Raw genomic sequence first — 17607 nt, forward strand, 5'->3', positions numbered from 1 at the left:
AATGAGAAAAATCAGACCAAGGAAAAATCAGGATCATGAAAATTTTAATTGTGACATAGTTGTGGGTATACCAAACAGTCACTGTGGGGTTGTTTTATTTATATTTGTTTTTTTTGTTTTTTTTTTGTGAATTTAAGTTGAATTAAGGAAAAAATCTTGAATTAAGCCAAAAAAAAAAAAAATCTTGAATTAAGTAAAAAAAAATATCTTCAGTAAAGTAAAAAAAAATCTTCAATTAAGCCAAAAAAATCTCAAATTTCTAAAATTTAGCAAAAAATCTTCAGTTTAGTAAAAAAAAAAATCTTGAATTAAGCCAAAAAAAAAAAATCAATTAAGTAAAAAAAAAAAATCTTCAATTAAGCAAAAAAAAAAAAAAAAAAAAAAAAAAAAAAAATTGGAATTAATAACTTAAATTTTTTGCATTTTTTTTCATGCCTAAAGAGGAATAAAAACACTCAACACTCACACAGTTAAGGTTCTCACAATTCATGTATGAAAGGGTTAATTAGTCTTAATTCCTTAAGACTAATCCATGAAAAGAATGCTGGTAAATATCAGGAGGTCCCGTATTTTTATTATGAACATGCATTTAAATTTTAGTTCTTTCAAAACGAGAAAAATCAGAACAAGGAAAAATCAGGATCATGAAAATTTTAATTGTGACATAGTTGTGGGTATACCAAACAGTCACTGTGGGGTTGTTTTAGTGTGTTCACACCTGTCACAGAGTTAAATAAACCAAGTCGGAATAAAGCCAAGAGGTACTTTTGGGTTGCCAGGTAGGATTAAAAGGAGTACAATGTGTGAAAAATGTTTGAACACATTTTTTTTTTGCGAGTTTTTTAAGCAAAATTTGGGTCATGTCTATAGACAAATTGAAAGGGAAAATGTTGGTGGTAACAAAACTCCCAGAAATGTACGAAAGTTTAAAGAATTCTACACATTCAGTTTTCTCCATACCCTTCCACATACACATCCATGTGGTGGCCTCAGAAGTAAAACCGGTGTCCAGCAGCGAACAGGTTCACTCTCTGATAGTTATGTCCTGGAGAGAAGGAAAGAAGCTGCAGCCCCAGCAGGCCCTGACTGTAATGAGGGGGCAATGAGGTTTGAAGCTGCTCATTACCAACACCTAGAGCTGCAAGGAGGCAGGGCTGACAGCCGCCAAGGCAGGAAGGGACCCTGGGAGGGGACCACCGCATGTGGTAGGAGCACTGGAAGGAACAAATAGAGGCCAGGAATAGATATCACCTCCAGGGTTTCAACTGACAGTAGGTTTTTCTTCAACTCTGGATTGTGTAATCTTGGCTGGAAGCGACTGGTTGGAGAGAAAAAAAAAAAAAAAAAAAAAAAAAAAACACAGCCACGGAAGCAGCATTTAGACCACTAATAACCCTCTTCAAAAATAATTAGACCATAATGAGTTGCTAAAAGTAGGAGCTGTCACAGTCGCTTTAAATGTGATCACTTTCCTGCAAATACACTAGAATGAGCCGGAGTGGTGCCCCCCCCCCCCCCACATAGTTACAGTCTTCAAGGTGGAAAAGTCCCCTGTAACATCATTTCATTTAGACTGTCACAGGAATGCGGAAAGTCTGTTTCTAAACTCAGACTAATGAAACTGTTTTTAAGGTGAACCGTCACTGGAAGCTGTATATCAGGGGTGTCAAACTCATTTTAGTTCAGGGGCCACATTCAGCCCAATTTGATCTCAAGTGAAAATAATAAAAGTGAAAAAAGTAAAATTCTATTATGATCAGGTTTAAATCTACGAAGTTTCCTTAAAAAATCTGAAGAAGTTGAACAACTTGAATTGTCTTAAGAAAAACAAGTGCAATTTTAACAATATTATGCCTCGGTTTATCAGTTTATCATTTACACATGTGCGTTACAATCACACAAAACATTTAGTAACAGGCAGAATATTGGTAAAATTGCATTTACTTTTCTTAAGACATTTTTGTTTGTTCATATTTGTTCAGGTTATTCATGTTTATTCATGTAATTATTACTTTTTTATACCAAAAAAAAGACAAAGATAGAATTCGGAGTTGTCATTATTTATAGGTTATTATGATAATATTTTACTGGTTCTGACCTATTTGAAATCTAATTGGACTGTATGTGTCTGTATGTGGAACCTGAATTAAAATGATTTTGACACCATTGATCGTTAATATCTTCAGTGTAATTTTTGCATTTCACAAATTCATCCCACGGGCCGGATTGGATCCTTTGGTGGGCCGGATTTGGCCCCCGGGCCGCATGTTTGACACCTGTGCTGTATATGTAATGACAGGGGAAACTTACTGTAGGAAGTCCTTCAGTTCCTGCAGCTGTAGTTCATGCAAGATTTATTTAAGAATTACCGGACAACTAATTGGATGAATTAAACAACATGGGATTAAATAAGTCACAGATTTCATGACATGGAACCAAGTTGACAACACCAGCTGGCTCTAATATTTTGCATACGTATTAACTTGTCCTCGTTGATTTAACGATACTTATGATGTGTTGGAAAAATAAGGAATTTTACTTTTTCAATATGGGTGATTCTATGAAACTGGGTTCATTTTGGTAGCTTTTTTAGACATAATCATAAAAGAGAAATTTAGACCAAAAAAATTTATACTCTTGCTCGGAACCATCCTAAAATTAATGAATTTTTGATAAAATATTGTGGCCAAAAAAAGAACAAAATTCGGACAGGGAAAGCTACTTAGGTGTCAGTGCATTTTATTTTGAAAATATGGCTGTAAATGGTCTTATATGCCGCTATAAATAAAGATGCTGTGTTAATTAAACTTGTCGATCCTAGTGGTTTTTCTACTCCAGACTTGCAGGTTTTTCATGAATCTCAGTCTCATTCCAAGTTTCGTGTGTAACTCATCGTGTCCACTCGCGTTACATGCAGAACCTGCCCATTTAAACACAAATAAATCGCAAGTAATTTTGCAACAGCAGGCATTTTTGTGAAACACTCTGCCTTGCATAATTAGTTTGATTCCCAAAATGTACCTGCGAGAGAATAAGAAGATATTTGAAAAAATAGTAGCGCGTAATTTTCATGTCCTTTTAACCATGTTACATGTGGATTCTTGTCTAAAAATAATATAAAAATAATGTAAAAATGTGTTTTATCTGAAAAGTTGTTTCTTTTTTTTTTTTTTTTTTTAATCTAAGTACATATTTATTTTAAAATAGACCCAAAGTGCTTCCAAACTTGCTTCAAAACATTTGTCTTTTTGATTGATTGAAGTCTTTATTTCAAACATGTAGACAGTGAAATCAAAACAAAACCAACCAACAAAGAAAATAAGAAAATAAGTTAAATAAAAATAAATGAAATTAAAAATGCTCAAAAAGGAGTAGGAAGCAGTAAAAACGTATATACTCCTACCCCCAATCTCTATTCCTTATGATCGCTATATAGCAATAATTATTTTACATGAATATAATAATAATAATAATAATAATAATAATAATAATAAGAAGAAGAAGAAGAAGAAGAAGAAGAAGAAGAAGAAGAAGAATGATAAAATGGTCTCACAGTCATTAGTCTACATCTGGTTTTATTTTTTTTTTAGTTTTATTCTATTATTTATTTATTAAGCTTTGGATCCATTCAGACATGGCTCTATATATGTTGTACGTCTTCCTACACTAGGTATTTCCATTGATCACTCACGATTAGATTTTTAACATCCCTGTTCTATACTGTACACAAACAAACTCACATAATCTAAAACAGTACTTCTCAAATCATTTATTTTCAGGTTAAGATCTAAAAAAAAAAAAAAAAAAAAAAAAATCAATTTCTTATCTCTTCAGGACTCAGATATTTGAAAAAAAAAAAAAAAAATTGGGGGGTTGTTCAGAAAGACCAATAAAGGCTTCAGTTTCAAAGAACTGGAATTTTTACCTCCGCCAAGAGGGTTATGTTTTCATTGGGGTTTGTTTGTTTGCAAGATAACTCAAAAAGTTATGGAAGGATTGAAAATTGAATTGATTGAAATTTTCAAGAAATGTTGAAGGGGGGGGGCTGATCTGCCTTGGTAGAGGTCGCCCTCTGAGTGCTTTTCTAGTCTGTGAATGATTTAATGATTTAGGCTTTACAGGGTGAAAATGCAGTGTATTTGGTGTTGGTGTTATTAAGAGTTCACCAAACACTTAAAACACTTCAGTATGACATTGCCAGTGTACTGAGGTTCACTTATACAGAAGATGTTCTAGCTGAGTAGGCAGTTCTTTTGTCTGTCCCAAGGCACATTTATGTTCTGACTGTGTCCTCGATGGTCTCACAAACTGCATTGGAGCATTCTACTTGTGAAAACATGGCAAAAATATATGTCAAGTGTTGTTTTTTTGAACAGAATGAAAGGTCTTAACACTGGATATAACACACAGAGTGCCTTTTACTTTATGTGTCCGATTACAATGGATAACTTCACTGCAACGTTTCTATCAAGCATATCATCAGGTAGAGACAAACACCACAGCTAACAATGTTAAAGAGCTTTTGTTCCCTCACATGCATCCACTCAAAATGGATAATTGTTTGTTATTACCCTGTCCCCCCACAGGGAAGGCAAGGGGTATTGTTTTTGGTGTTATTTGTTTCTTTGTTTTTTTGTTTGTTAACACTCTAGAAGCTAATTTAGTTTATAAATTGCCAGTGACCTAGAAAAGATCTGATTAGATTTTGGGAAAAGTAGGTCAAAGTAAAAAAAAAAAAAAATATGAATTTTTAAAATCTTTTTTTTCTCCCATTTACTTATAATCGGCAAAATTTCAAATGTCTGTAGCAGCAAAACTACTGGTTGAATTTGTACCAAATTGGGTTTATAGATTGCCACTGACCCAGAATAGATCTCATTATATTTTGCAAACAGTAGGTCAAAGTTCAAATTTTTTATGAATTTGTAAAAACTCTTCCCATTTACTTATAATGGGTGTAATATAGTCGCGGAAAAAATTATTAGATCATCAAAGTCATCAAAAACAATGGCTATGCGATCAAGTACAAACTCCTGTGTGTATCATGTGACAAAAACAGACCGAAAAGAAAACATGGAATGCCTAAAAGCACTGTTTTTATCAGTACAATGCCATAGATACTGATGTGAGAACTGAAATGATTTTGGTTATTATCAAGAAAACATGGAAAATAGATAGATATCAGCTCTGAAATTAAACTACTATGAGCTATTTTCAAGCCCGGATTAACCATATGGGCAACTGGGCAATTGCCCAGGGGCCAGCGACCTCTGAAGGGCCCTGGGTAGCTCGGGCAGAACGAAAATATCTGGTTATCTTTTGCTTATAAATGAAACTGTCCGCTGCCCGGAGCCATTGCACTGCACAGAAACCCTGCTCCTGCTGTCTGTGACCGTGAGCTGAGACCCTCTCCTCATTGGTCAGTCCAAAAAGCGAATCAGCGGTGACGCAAATCAACGTGCGTGCGCTGAGCGGGATGTGAGACGTCAAGAACTACGGGACGTACGCGAATCAAAACATTGCAAACATGGAGAAGCAGCTAAGTGGGAGCGCCAAACGAAAATTAAAAAAGGAGAGGGACATTAAAAAAGCTGAAAATTTAAAGAACATACCTAAAATATGTCATTTCTTTACTGTGGCTAACATGAGAGAAAGCAGATTTCAAGATGTTTACATTGCACTTACTTCAACTCTCTTGTTGAATTCTGAGGTGACAAGGGGATTTCTGTTTAAAATTCATATCTGATTCTATCAGATTATGTTTGTGTTTTGTCTGTGGGCTTCTTCTGATGATTCAATACATTTGTGTTGGCAAAAAGTGTTCTTAAATAAATACTGGATACTTTGGAAATGGTTTCTTATTTATTTTTTGTGAAAATGGAGGACACTTCCCTCTCTTTCTAATGTAGTGGATCAATTTTAGATTATACTGATGCTAATGTGTTTTGTTTTCATATCATCATATCCAAGTGAGTGGCCTTGACAAGAGGCTATAGTGGTGCACTTGTAGTTCTACGAGCATTTACACATTTGTACATCAAAATGCTTTTTTTTTTTTTTGTTTCCTCTTCTTTCTAATTGGGCTCAGCTGGCTGACAGGCAGCTGTCTGTACCGATAAGGCAGCAGCCGACACCAACTGTACTCCCAGTCATCATTGCCCATTTTTCTAACACCTTTGCTTGTGTATCCTATTTTATTTGGACATTTTACCAGGGAGTATCTCACACTACTTTTTTTTTTTTTTTTTTCCTACTTGTCTTGTCCAGCGTTCTAACAGCAGAATGGTAGTCTGGTTCCTTTTGGTGCTGAACAAATTTGCTTTGCCAAGGGTAACTTCATAAAGTATATGAAGCACCCCTTGATATTCTACTGTGTTTATTATGAGTTTAGTTGAACCACATTTCGATGCCGGACCTGACATGGGGGGGTGGGGGTGGGGGGGTAGAAGAAGGGGAGAGAACAAGAGAGAAGAAGGCGGAGAAGACCCTCACAAGAAAGTATCAATACAAACAGCAACAACCATGGAGACAATTATAATGGTGACAATAACTACAACCAGAACTGCGTAAACTGGGCAGAAGAGAGAGAAAACAAAACAAAACAAAACAAACAAAACTACATAAAAAAAACACAAAAAAAAACCACAACAATGAGATACATAAGACCTATGAAATGAAGAATATAAGAAAGCATGAACAAAATGTCGTATACCACATCCATACAAATAATACCTATAACAAATAATACCGGAAACAAATCCACACAACATCAGTTGTTCACATTCATCTGCTGTGACAGAGTGAACCAGGCAAACACCAAATCAAAATGCATTTGATGATAGTTAGATATTGAAGTATGGGGTATATTTACATATATTCCTGGAACTTATTCTGTATTTTGCCAGATTATAGGGATCCTGGGTTTGTGATGATGGGGCCCTTGAATATTGTTGCCCAGGGTACAATGAAGTGTTAATCTGGCCCTGGCTATTTTTGTTGTTAGCCTAACAAATGTACCTTTAGTTGTACCGGGCATTAAAATTAACAAATGAAGAAAACAAGGGGTGGTCTAATAATTTTTTCCACGACTGTATATGTGAGGGGTGGGGTTTGCTGTGCCTGGCACCACTTGTTTTATCGTATTTTGGGGTACATTGGTCCTTGGAAATGATTAGAAATAGGATTTAATTGAACAAATGGTTGAAAAGTCATCGTAGAGTACATGCTGTGATGAAAAGAGACAACTATACAATACATAACCCGACACCCAAAAGCTAAGACTCTCAGCGAACAGTTCAGACAAAGGTTCATAATGAATTATGTCAACGGGATGGCCATTTATTTGGTTTGAAAAATGAACTATTTAATAAGATATCGGCCTCCTTTAGTGCGCTTCTGTCTTCTCTTTTTACCCTGGGTTTCTGACAAGCCCTGAGGTAATTAATACTTGTCAGACATCTCAACATGTACACCCTCCCTTTCCCATTAAACACACACATTAATAAATATTTCCGTGTACTGCAGGACCTGCAGCGCCACATCCACAAACCACCAGGCTAATTGACTCTTGACTAAGAGATCACCGAGTGAGATCTCACTAATTACACGAGTTACCTCAGTCATACTAAACATAACATGCCCCGTAAACACGTATATTCATACTCGGGTGGCATCGCTATTTGTATTCAGAGTCACAAAAAGCTAGAGAGGTGGGGCGTAACGACAGGCAGAACGGTCTGCTGTTCCACAACTTCTTAATTAAGCGCCATAGAGCGAGTAAGGCTGTCTGACGAAGAGACAGGCGCTACATGGAGACAACTGGTTCTCTGTGACCTGCCTGAAACAAAGACAAACACAAGCAGAGAGGAGGATAATTGACTGTTTTAGCTGGGGTTTTACACCTAGCAGGTTCTGAGTGGTGTACCGTAAGTGTTGCTTCCTGTTGGATGCCTCTCCAAGTGGCTTTTAAGTAATGATAAATAATGATACCAGGACAACAAATGTCACCCTCTTTCAACACTGTTAGAAATTGTCATGTAATTTCAAATAACTACTACAAAAAACCTTGGGAGAAAATTCACCCTCAGATGTACATGTTGATTCTTTGAAGGACTCACATTTGAAAATAACAATAATAATAATAATGAAAAGAAGAAGAAAAGACCAAAAACATGGGACACTAGACCTCATGTTTATCACTTGAAGACAAAGACTTTAGTGCATGTTTTTAGAGAGTACAAGAGAAATTAAAGCTGCAACTAAGACCATTTTTGTTATGGTGAATTTGTAGGGGGCGCTATAGCAACAAATTTCAATTTCTTCTGATGAATGAGTATGGGCCAGACGTGAAGACAAAGACTTTAGTGCATGTTTTTAGAGAGTTCAAGAGAAATTAAAGCTGCAACTAAGACAATTTTTGTTAAGGTCAATTTGTAGGGGGCGCTATAGTGGCAAATTTCAATTTCTTCTGATGAATGAGTATGGGCGTGACTTGAAGACAAAGACTTTAGTGCATGTTTTTAGACAGTACAAGAGAAATTAAAGCTGCAACTAAGACAATTTTTGTTAAGGTCAATTTGTAGGGGGCGCTATAGTGGCAAATTTCAATTTCTTCTAATGAATGAGTATGGGCCTGACTTGAAGACAAAGACTTTAGCGCATGTTTTTAGAGAGTACAAGAGAAATTAAAGCTGCAACTAAGACAATTTTTGTTAAGGTAAATTTGTAGGGGGCGCTATAGCAACAAATTTCAATTTCTTCTGATGAATGAGTATAGGCGTGACTTGAAGACAAAGACTTTAGTGCATGTTTTTTAGAGATTACAACAGAAAATAAAGCTGCAAGCGGCATTGAAAGGCCCTCACCATGGGCATATCCAGTACAAGTATGTCCATCATTTAGTAGGTGGCGCTCTGGCACCAAATTTTAATGGCTTCTGATGAATGGGTGTAGGGCTGTGAGATTGACAACTGATTCAAATTTGAGGCAAATTGATGTTTGTATGTCTGAACTGAGACAATTTTTGTAAAGGTAAATTTGTAGGGGGCGCTATAGCAGCACATTTCAATTTCTTCTGATGAATGAGTATGGAAGACAAAAACTTTAGTGCATGTTTTTAGAGAGTACAAGAGAAATAAAGGTACAATGTGTAATATTCAGAAAACCATTGGTATGAAAAACACTAACTGAACCAATTAACGTGACTCAGGCTAAAATCATGTTATTGCATGAGGTTAAATATTAAAGTTTTAGTCATGTAACATTTAGTGATGCATATTCATGTTAAGTGATTTCATGTTGATTGACTAAACATGCATATGTTGAAAAGAAGGGTAAATATAAAGACCTGTTCAGAACACAACAAGACTAGAAGTACTCGGAGAGCGCAGACCTCCGCCAAGGCTGATCAGTGCCCCCCGCACCCCCAATCACCACCAAAATTTAATCATTTCTTCCTTATCCCATTTCCAACAAACCCTGAAAATTTCATCCAAATCTGTCCATAACTTTTTGAGTTATGTTGCACACTAACGGACAGACAAACAAACAAACAAACAAACCCTGGCAAAAACATAACCTCCTTGGCGGAGGTAATAAATGCACTACATAATTACTCAAGTAAAACAAATAACTGCAGAAACAAATATGCAGGAAGAGAAGGGGGAAAAAAAAAATGTATATATATAAGGTCTTTTCAAGTGCTTGTCTTAATGTAAGACATTCAATTTAATTATGAATAAAATCATATCATGTGTAATATTATGAAAGCAGCAATTATATTTGAAATAGCTGACAAACATCACGACTGACATTACTTAAATGGTTTAACAATGCTGCAATGTAAACAGTTCTAACAGAATGTTGCTCAGATCTAATGGAAAATGTGGTTATAAAGAAGACAGGATGAAGATTGTTGGCCAGTATTGTATTATCGTGATGGATATAAGTGAAAGAAGACTGGGAATGAATTTTGAATAGACTGAAAAAAGCAAATAATATATTATGGAATAATTTTTCTGATAAATATAACACATTTCTGATGATCTAGACCGGTGTTTCTCAACGGGGGTGGTGGGACATCTTCGGGGGGGGGGTTGTTTGGAATGAGAAAGCTGACAAGAGGGTGGGCGCTCAGGCACAAATGGGGGGCGTTAGTCACTGTTTACATTACAACATTAGACATCACTCGCCCCCTCTCCCAGTGTAAGGAGCTCATGTGTGCACATAGTCACATGCTCCCATCCAGTCTCACCCCCCCCCCACCCCCCACCCCCACCCCGGCAAATGATGAGGTGGGGGGGCTATTTACCTATTGAGCTATATAACCCACCACTTCTTCTGCAAACAGGTCTGTCGCGTTACTTATAGAATAACACACCCCTTCCCCTGTCGCACATTTTTTTCAGGGATGGGGGGGAGGGTGGGGGGTGGTGGCAGGAGGCTCCTGATGCTGTTAGTAGGCGTTTGTTCAAAAAAGGTTGAGAAACACTGATCTAGACTTCCAGGTGCTTGTTACAGACAGTTCAGACTGGTTGGTGTTTGAGCATTAGTAAAGGGGACATGCTGCTAGTGACAGGTGACCATGTGAAACAGGCCACTACAGTGACTAAAGTGACACATTTCAACATTTAATGTAATCTAAGTGAACAAGGCCTGGCCATGTCACATATGTTAATACATGTTGGCCTGAGTGAATATTCAGCGTCCATTACGATTAGATGACCAACAACTTTCTGCTGTTAAACTCAAACAAAACTGAAGTCATTATGTTTGGCCCAAAAACTGTTAGGGATTCAGTGTCCAGTGAAGTAGTCACCGTGGATGGTGCTACCATAGAGACCAAAACCACTGTGAGGAATCTAGGCGTTATTTTCGATCAGGATCTATCGTTTAACTCGCTTTTTTTCATCTGCGTAATATGACTAAAATTAGACATATTTTAACACAGAACGATGCAGAAAAATTAGTCCATGCTTTTATTACATCCAGACTAGATAATTGTAACTCACTTCTCTCAGGCGGTCCCAAAAAGTCCTTAAAGACCCTTCGGCTAATCCAAAAATTCTGCTGCCCGTGAACTGACTAGAACCAGTATCAGAGACCATATTTATCCTGTGTTGGCTTCTCTGCACTGGCTCCCTCTAAAAGCTAGGATAGACTTTAAAATACTCCTCCTCACTTACAAAGCCCTTCATGGCCAGGCACCCATTTATCTAAAAGAGCTTTTAGTTCCATACAATCCATCTTTGGCTTTGAGTCTAGTTTTGACCAACTCTATATGTAAAGTGTCATGAGATAAGTAGTTATGATTTGGCGCTATATAATAAAATTTAATTTGATTTGATTACATCAGCTGTGTCCATAGCTGGGTTTCCATTACAGTTTTTTCGCAAAATAAAAACAATATTTCTACATTTTTGACTACTTATAGGTGTTTCCATTGAAGAGCGTTTGGCTTCTGATGTGTCATTCTAGTAAAGTCCCGTCTCACGATACGTCATAGTTCTCGCGGGGGGGGGGTCTGTCCGTACCTCACAATTTCACTCTGCAGGTGCGAGTGATCATCCCAAGGCAAAGTCCTTATTTATGGTTGTGGCCTGCACATAATAGATTTCTGGGAGAGAATCGTACAGAATTAACCAAGTTGTGGATCCAGAATTTCCGAATGACCCGGGTAACATTTAACAAACTGTTATGTTATTGAACCTCTCGGTGCACTAGACTTGTCATGTGAAAATGCATGAAATGTGTTTCCATTACACTTTTGTGCAATACTTCTATATCAAAACGTCTCAAAAACTGCCTCATGAGAGTGTAAAAACTTTTTTTTTGCAATCTTTGACAGTTTTTGCCACGCTTCTGTATTTACATTACCGGTTTTCTATTGCGCAGTTTAAATTTTGCACATTTCTGAGGGTAATGGAAACCCAGCTAGTAGTCGCTTTTCCACTGACCCTCAACTTGCACAAATATAACTTGTACATAAAATTGGACCTAATGGAAAAACGACAATTTCGCTAAAACTCTCATTTTTTGATTAAAAGTTTTTGCACTAGCAAGAGGTGGTTTTTCAGGCGTAATGCAAAACAGCAATGGAAAGACCTTTTTCCGCAACTAGAGTCATGAATTAAAAAAAAAAAAAAAAAACGGATGTTGATGGACATTACAACAAGCAAAGAAGAAGAGTATTAAAAGAAGTATGTTGCGGTATGTGTGGACACACCAGGAAACTGAATCATTTTTTAAATTTAGTACGGGATAGAGAGGAAATCTATAATAATAATGAATATATCTATAAATCAATGTGATATTTATGTTCGCTGCCATGTTTATGGAATGACTTCTCATGTCATCTTGCGATAATAAATAAACAAATCATTGCATTTGTGATTTAATGGAAAAACCAATATTACGCACTTCTGTTTGTTTCAACATTTAGGAAATATTGGTAAAGTTTTGCACAGATGTTCAGTGGAAAAGCGACTATTGTCTTTCTGTTCGCCATATCATGTAAAGGTAGATTCTGTTATAAATCACTACAACAGAGTTCCTGTCTGGAAACTTTGTAATGAAAATAGACAGTATGATTCGCCACAGGTCTATAAGGGCGTGTAGCAGTAGATCACAGATGTCAAACATAAGGCCCGGGGACCAAAACCGGCCCGCCAAAGGGTCCAATCCGGCCCCTCAGATGAATTTGTGAAATGCAAATATTATAAGGAAGATATTAATAATCAAGGATGTGAAAATCATTTTAGGTCAATTCGATCTAAAGTGGCTCAGACCAGTAAAATACTATAATGACAACCTGTAAATAATGAAAAATGCTATTTTTTTAATCTTTGTTTTAGTGTAAAAAAAAAAAAAAAAAAACGTAAAATTACACAAAAATGTTCACATTTACAGACTATCCGTTTACAAAAAATGTGAATAACCTGAACAAATATGAACAATATGAAATGTCTTAAGAGAAGTTTGCAGAATTTTACAAATATTCTGCCTGTTACCAAATATTTTGTGTATTTGTAGATCCACTGTGATCTGTAAGTTATGATGCACATGTATAAATGATAAACTGAGGTGTAATGTTGTTAAAATTGCACTTATTTTTCTTAAAAATGTTCAGGTTGTTCATATTTGATCATGTTATGTTCGAGTACAGTTTGTAGATGTAAACATTTTCATTACGGAATTTTTTTTTTTTTTTTTTTTTCACTCAAAAACATAGAGAAAACTTTGGAGTTGACATTATTTATAAGTTCTTATCCTATTATTTATATAATTTTACTGGTCCGGCCCACTTTAGGTCATATTAGGCTGAATGTGGCCCCTGAACTAAAATGAGTTTGACACCCCTGCAGTAGATGAACTGTACATTATAATTTGTTACTCTCAAACCTAATAGATGAAGAGGAAATGTATTTCTGTCTATATATATATATATATATATATATATATATATATATATATATATATATATACATATGAAGTATTTTCATTTGGGAGAACCTAAGAAAATAATTTTCAGATTTATTGCAGTCACACGCGCCCACACATCCTCAGTCAGGGACGTGTAATATTACGCCCTTCTACTGATTCAATTATATGTGTTTCATCAGCCAGTTACGCTATATAAATTCACAGCTGTTACCACGGCAGCAGGAGCCAGGCAAATGTGATGCCACTGCATGACAAATGACTGACACATCCCTCACATCACATGTGCCACACTTACACACACAGGTAAATATGCAGAGATGGTGGCGCTAATGACACTAATTATGGATTTCATAATTAGATATTGGAAAAGCGATTGGATAATTTGGACGACATGACCATACTCACATATGATGCATTCAAAGCATCAGGTCTGAGATATGAACAACTGAAACTCATGCTCAAGGTCACATTGAAATTGTCTTTAAACTAAGAGATATTTCATTGAAAATTACATAAAACAGGAAACAGCATATTTACAAATGTGGAAACATATATGTATGTTTTTGTTTAATAAATAAATTAAAAGACGACTGTGCAAACATTAACGTTCTAATGACCACACACATGCATTTCTCAGTCTGTATTATAATACAACTGTGTGCATACATTAGCATGTGCAGTAGTTTGTACAGCAGTAACAACAAAAGTATCAGGGAAAAATGTCTAGAAACAAAAGTGGTAGTATTCAGTTTGACCTCCCTTTGCACCGAACATGTCTTGAACCTTTTTGTTCAGACAATATGAGATTCATTGCATTAATGTTTTGGGTGTTTTTTTTTTTTTTTGGTTGTTTTTTCATCAGGTTTCTTTGAACATGTCAAATGTGTGAGAGTGTGCGTGTGTGTCTTTTAAGGTTGCACACACATTCAATTTTTTTTTTTTTTTTCTAATTAACATCCCATATGAATACAGAGTGACCATACGATCTGTTGGTAAAAAAAGCCCACCGATTATCTATGCCATCTTAATGTGGGGGTAAAACTGACAACAAACACACTTAATATTCTATATTATGGCAAGTAAACAACCTTTTAATTGTGATATATACTCCAACATTTCATTGTCTTGTGTTTTTTTTCTCCCTGTTCAGAGCAACTGAAAATATATTCCAGGTATAGATATTCACTTCATGTAGAAGTTGCTTCGTGTTGAGCTTTACTTCCCACATGGACAGCAATAATGCAAGTATAAAGACCTACAAATATATGTTATGAGCCGGTGACTCAGATTGCAAACGGCTCCTTAGGTTTTAATTTCTAAATACAAAACTTCAAATCACTACTCAAAACTTACCTGTTCAAACTTGCATTTTCTTGAGCCTCTTTTTTTTTTTTTCTCTGCTCTTTTTGTTTTGTTTGTTTGTGAAACGTCTTTGAGTGTCCAAAAAAGCGCTATATAAGTGTGATGTATTATTATTATTATTATTATTATTACTATTATTACTATTATTATTATTATTATTATTATTATTATTATTATTATTACTATAAATTTCAGCAGTGTTACTGTTACACACAAATACATCTTACAGGAAAAATATAACAACAACAATAATAATAATAATAATAATAATAATAATATTAATAATAATAATAAATTTCAGCAGTGTTACTGTTACACACAAATACATCTTACAGGAAAAATACAATAATAATAATAATAATAATAATAATAATAATAATAATAAATTTCAGCAGTGTTACTGTTACACACAAATACATCTTACAGGAAAAATACAATAATAATAATAATAATAATAATAATAATAATAATAATAATAAACCATTTACTATGACTTGAAGGTGTCTGAAGATGTATGACAACTGTTCAACTGTACTGCAGTCAGTGACAGTGATAAAAAAAGTTTTCTTTTTTTTCTTTTAATATCCGTCCATCCATCCATCCATCCATCCATCCATCCATCCATCCATCCATCCATCCATCCATCCATCCATCCATCCATCCATCCATCCATCCATCCATCTATCTATCTATCTATCTATCTATCTATCTATCTATCTATCTATCTATCTATCTATCTATCTATCTATCTATCAAAAACTGATAGCATCTAAGTTTAGTATCCAGCCCTTGTTCTATATTCTTCTTTTAATACCTTTTCCCCCCTCTAGTTATTTAACATCAGTTTTGAAATGCATCCAAAACAAACATTTTTACGACTAACAGAAAGACTACGAAACAAATAACATTAAATCTTACACCAAATATATTTCCATATTTTGACAGAAATAGAAAAAGTGCTGGGTCTAAATAAATGAGTATTAGTGCTAATCTGAGAGCTGTAGGATCTACAACAACCAAAGTCATGTTTAGTGACTTAAAAATAAAATTAGGTACGATTATGACAAGGTAAGAATATGAATCTATATCCATTGTATGCATGTGTGAGAAACTACGTCTGATTAGCATTTGATAATTATTCATTCACGTAAACTCACCATGCTATAACAGTTTTATTTTTCCAGGAAGTCATGCATCCTTTCTTCAAAGCGTCCATCTATCACTGCCTGTACTAGGATAATGACCAAATATGGCCACACTGCTCCAGCTCACTTCCTCCTCAACATCTCACACACACAAGAAGAGGACTTCACACAAAGCTGGCGACATGCAGACACACAACACGTCTGTGTACATATTCCCCCAGAAGACACGCACATATGCATCCACACAGATCCCACTCAGTCCCTGAGGCTCATTTGCCCCCAATGCAACCAGGAGCTTTCACACAAGGCTGATTTCCCCCACTCTGGCTCCCACAGAGTGTGTATGTATATGTGTGTGTCTGTATATATGTGTGTGCAGCAGCAGCTTCTCAGGGTGCCACTGATTTAGCCATGCTGTTGTCCCGGTGGAGGAGAGCGAAGAGCAGCCTTTTCTTTAGCCGCTCCTCACTTGAGCTTTTGTATGAGAGCCTGGAACAAATGGATTAGAGAATAGTACAATCTGAGGCAGAGGCATATGCCAGCTCACTCCTGCACCATACCGGCCTCATCTCACGCCAATTCACAAGAAGATGGTGTGAGGACGCACAACCATAGCGCAGAACATCTCTGTGAGCCTTTGGAGAAAACCTGGCTGCCTTCATATATTGTACTTTTGTATAAGCTGAAAGGCTATTTTTCTGTCAAAGGGATTTACAATCTGCTTCGAATGTAGGTCTCAAACTTTGAAAGATGGAAGTATGTTTTATTTGAAAAAGAAAAACTGAGTTTCTCTCATAAGTTAAATTGTTTACTTACCGTCCTTTTGACACATGAATTTTTCTATATAATAAAAAAGTCATTCAAGTGCCTGTTACGATATCCAAGTGATATGACAACATCAATAGTTATATAAACCATGAAAGAAACCGCTTTTCAGTGCACCAGTGGGCAGAATGACATTGTAATGCCTTTGAAAGTACATTCAACTTACTTTTACCGTCTACCTAATGCTCTTCTAAAACCAACCTGTTCTAAACAGGATCCAGAGAGTTATTTTACAATGAAGGCAAAGAGAATCCTGCTGGGTTAAAGTAACATAAATATCATTTTAAAGACTCTGTGTATTGTGTGTCAAGGCACGAATGTCTGTAATGATTTTTTAAAGTCATTAGAATTAAAAAACAAACTTTTGTAGTTTTAGTCTGGGATTGAGATTTTTTTTTTATTATTTCTATTTTAGAATATTAATGTTAATATGTAAAAACTGGCCAATTTACAGAACTATATCCAGTATAATTTATATATGATGGCAAATTATGTTGATACGAAAACATTTATTATATTTATTATTAGTAGTAGTAGCAGTAGTAGTGGTCTTAGGACGTATTAGTATTATTACAATAGAATAGAATAGAATAGAATAGAATAGAATAGAAGAGAAGAGAAGAGAAGAGAAGAGAAGAGCATAGAATAGAAGAGAATAGAAAAGAAAAGAATAGAATAGAAAAGAATAGAAAAGAATAGAATGAATAGAATAGAAAAGAATAGAATAGAATAGAATAGAATAGAATAGAATAGAATAGAATAGAATAGAATAGAATTCAACAAAGAGCTGTGAGCAGTAGCAGTAGTATTATTAGAATCAAATAGAATAGAATAG

At 35.5% G+C, this 17607-nt stretch overlaps 1 protein-coding gene across 1 annotated transcript in view; it reads right to left on the minus strand.

The window, feature by feature from the left end:
• nlgn1 (neuroligin 1) overlaps window positions 1-17607 on the minus strand; it is a 935889-nt gene that overhangs the window by 713669 nt on the left and 204613 nt on the right. The window lies entirely within an intron of this gene.

The sequence above is a fragment of the Sphaeramia orbicularis genome, chromosome 4, assembly GCF_902148855.1.
Source record: "Sphaeramia orbicularis chromosome 4, fSphaOr1.1, whole genome shotgun sequence".
In the NCBI taxonomy this organism is placed as follows: Eukaryota; Metazoa; Chordata; class Actinopteri; order Kurtiformes; family Apogonidae; genus Sphaeramia; species Sphaeramia orbicularis.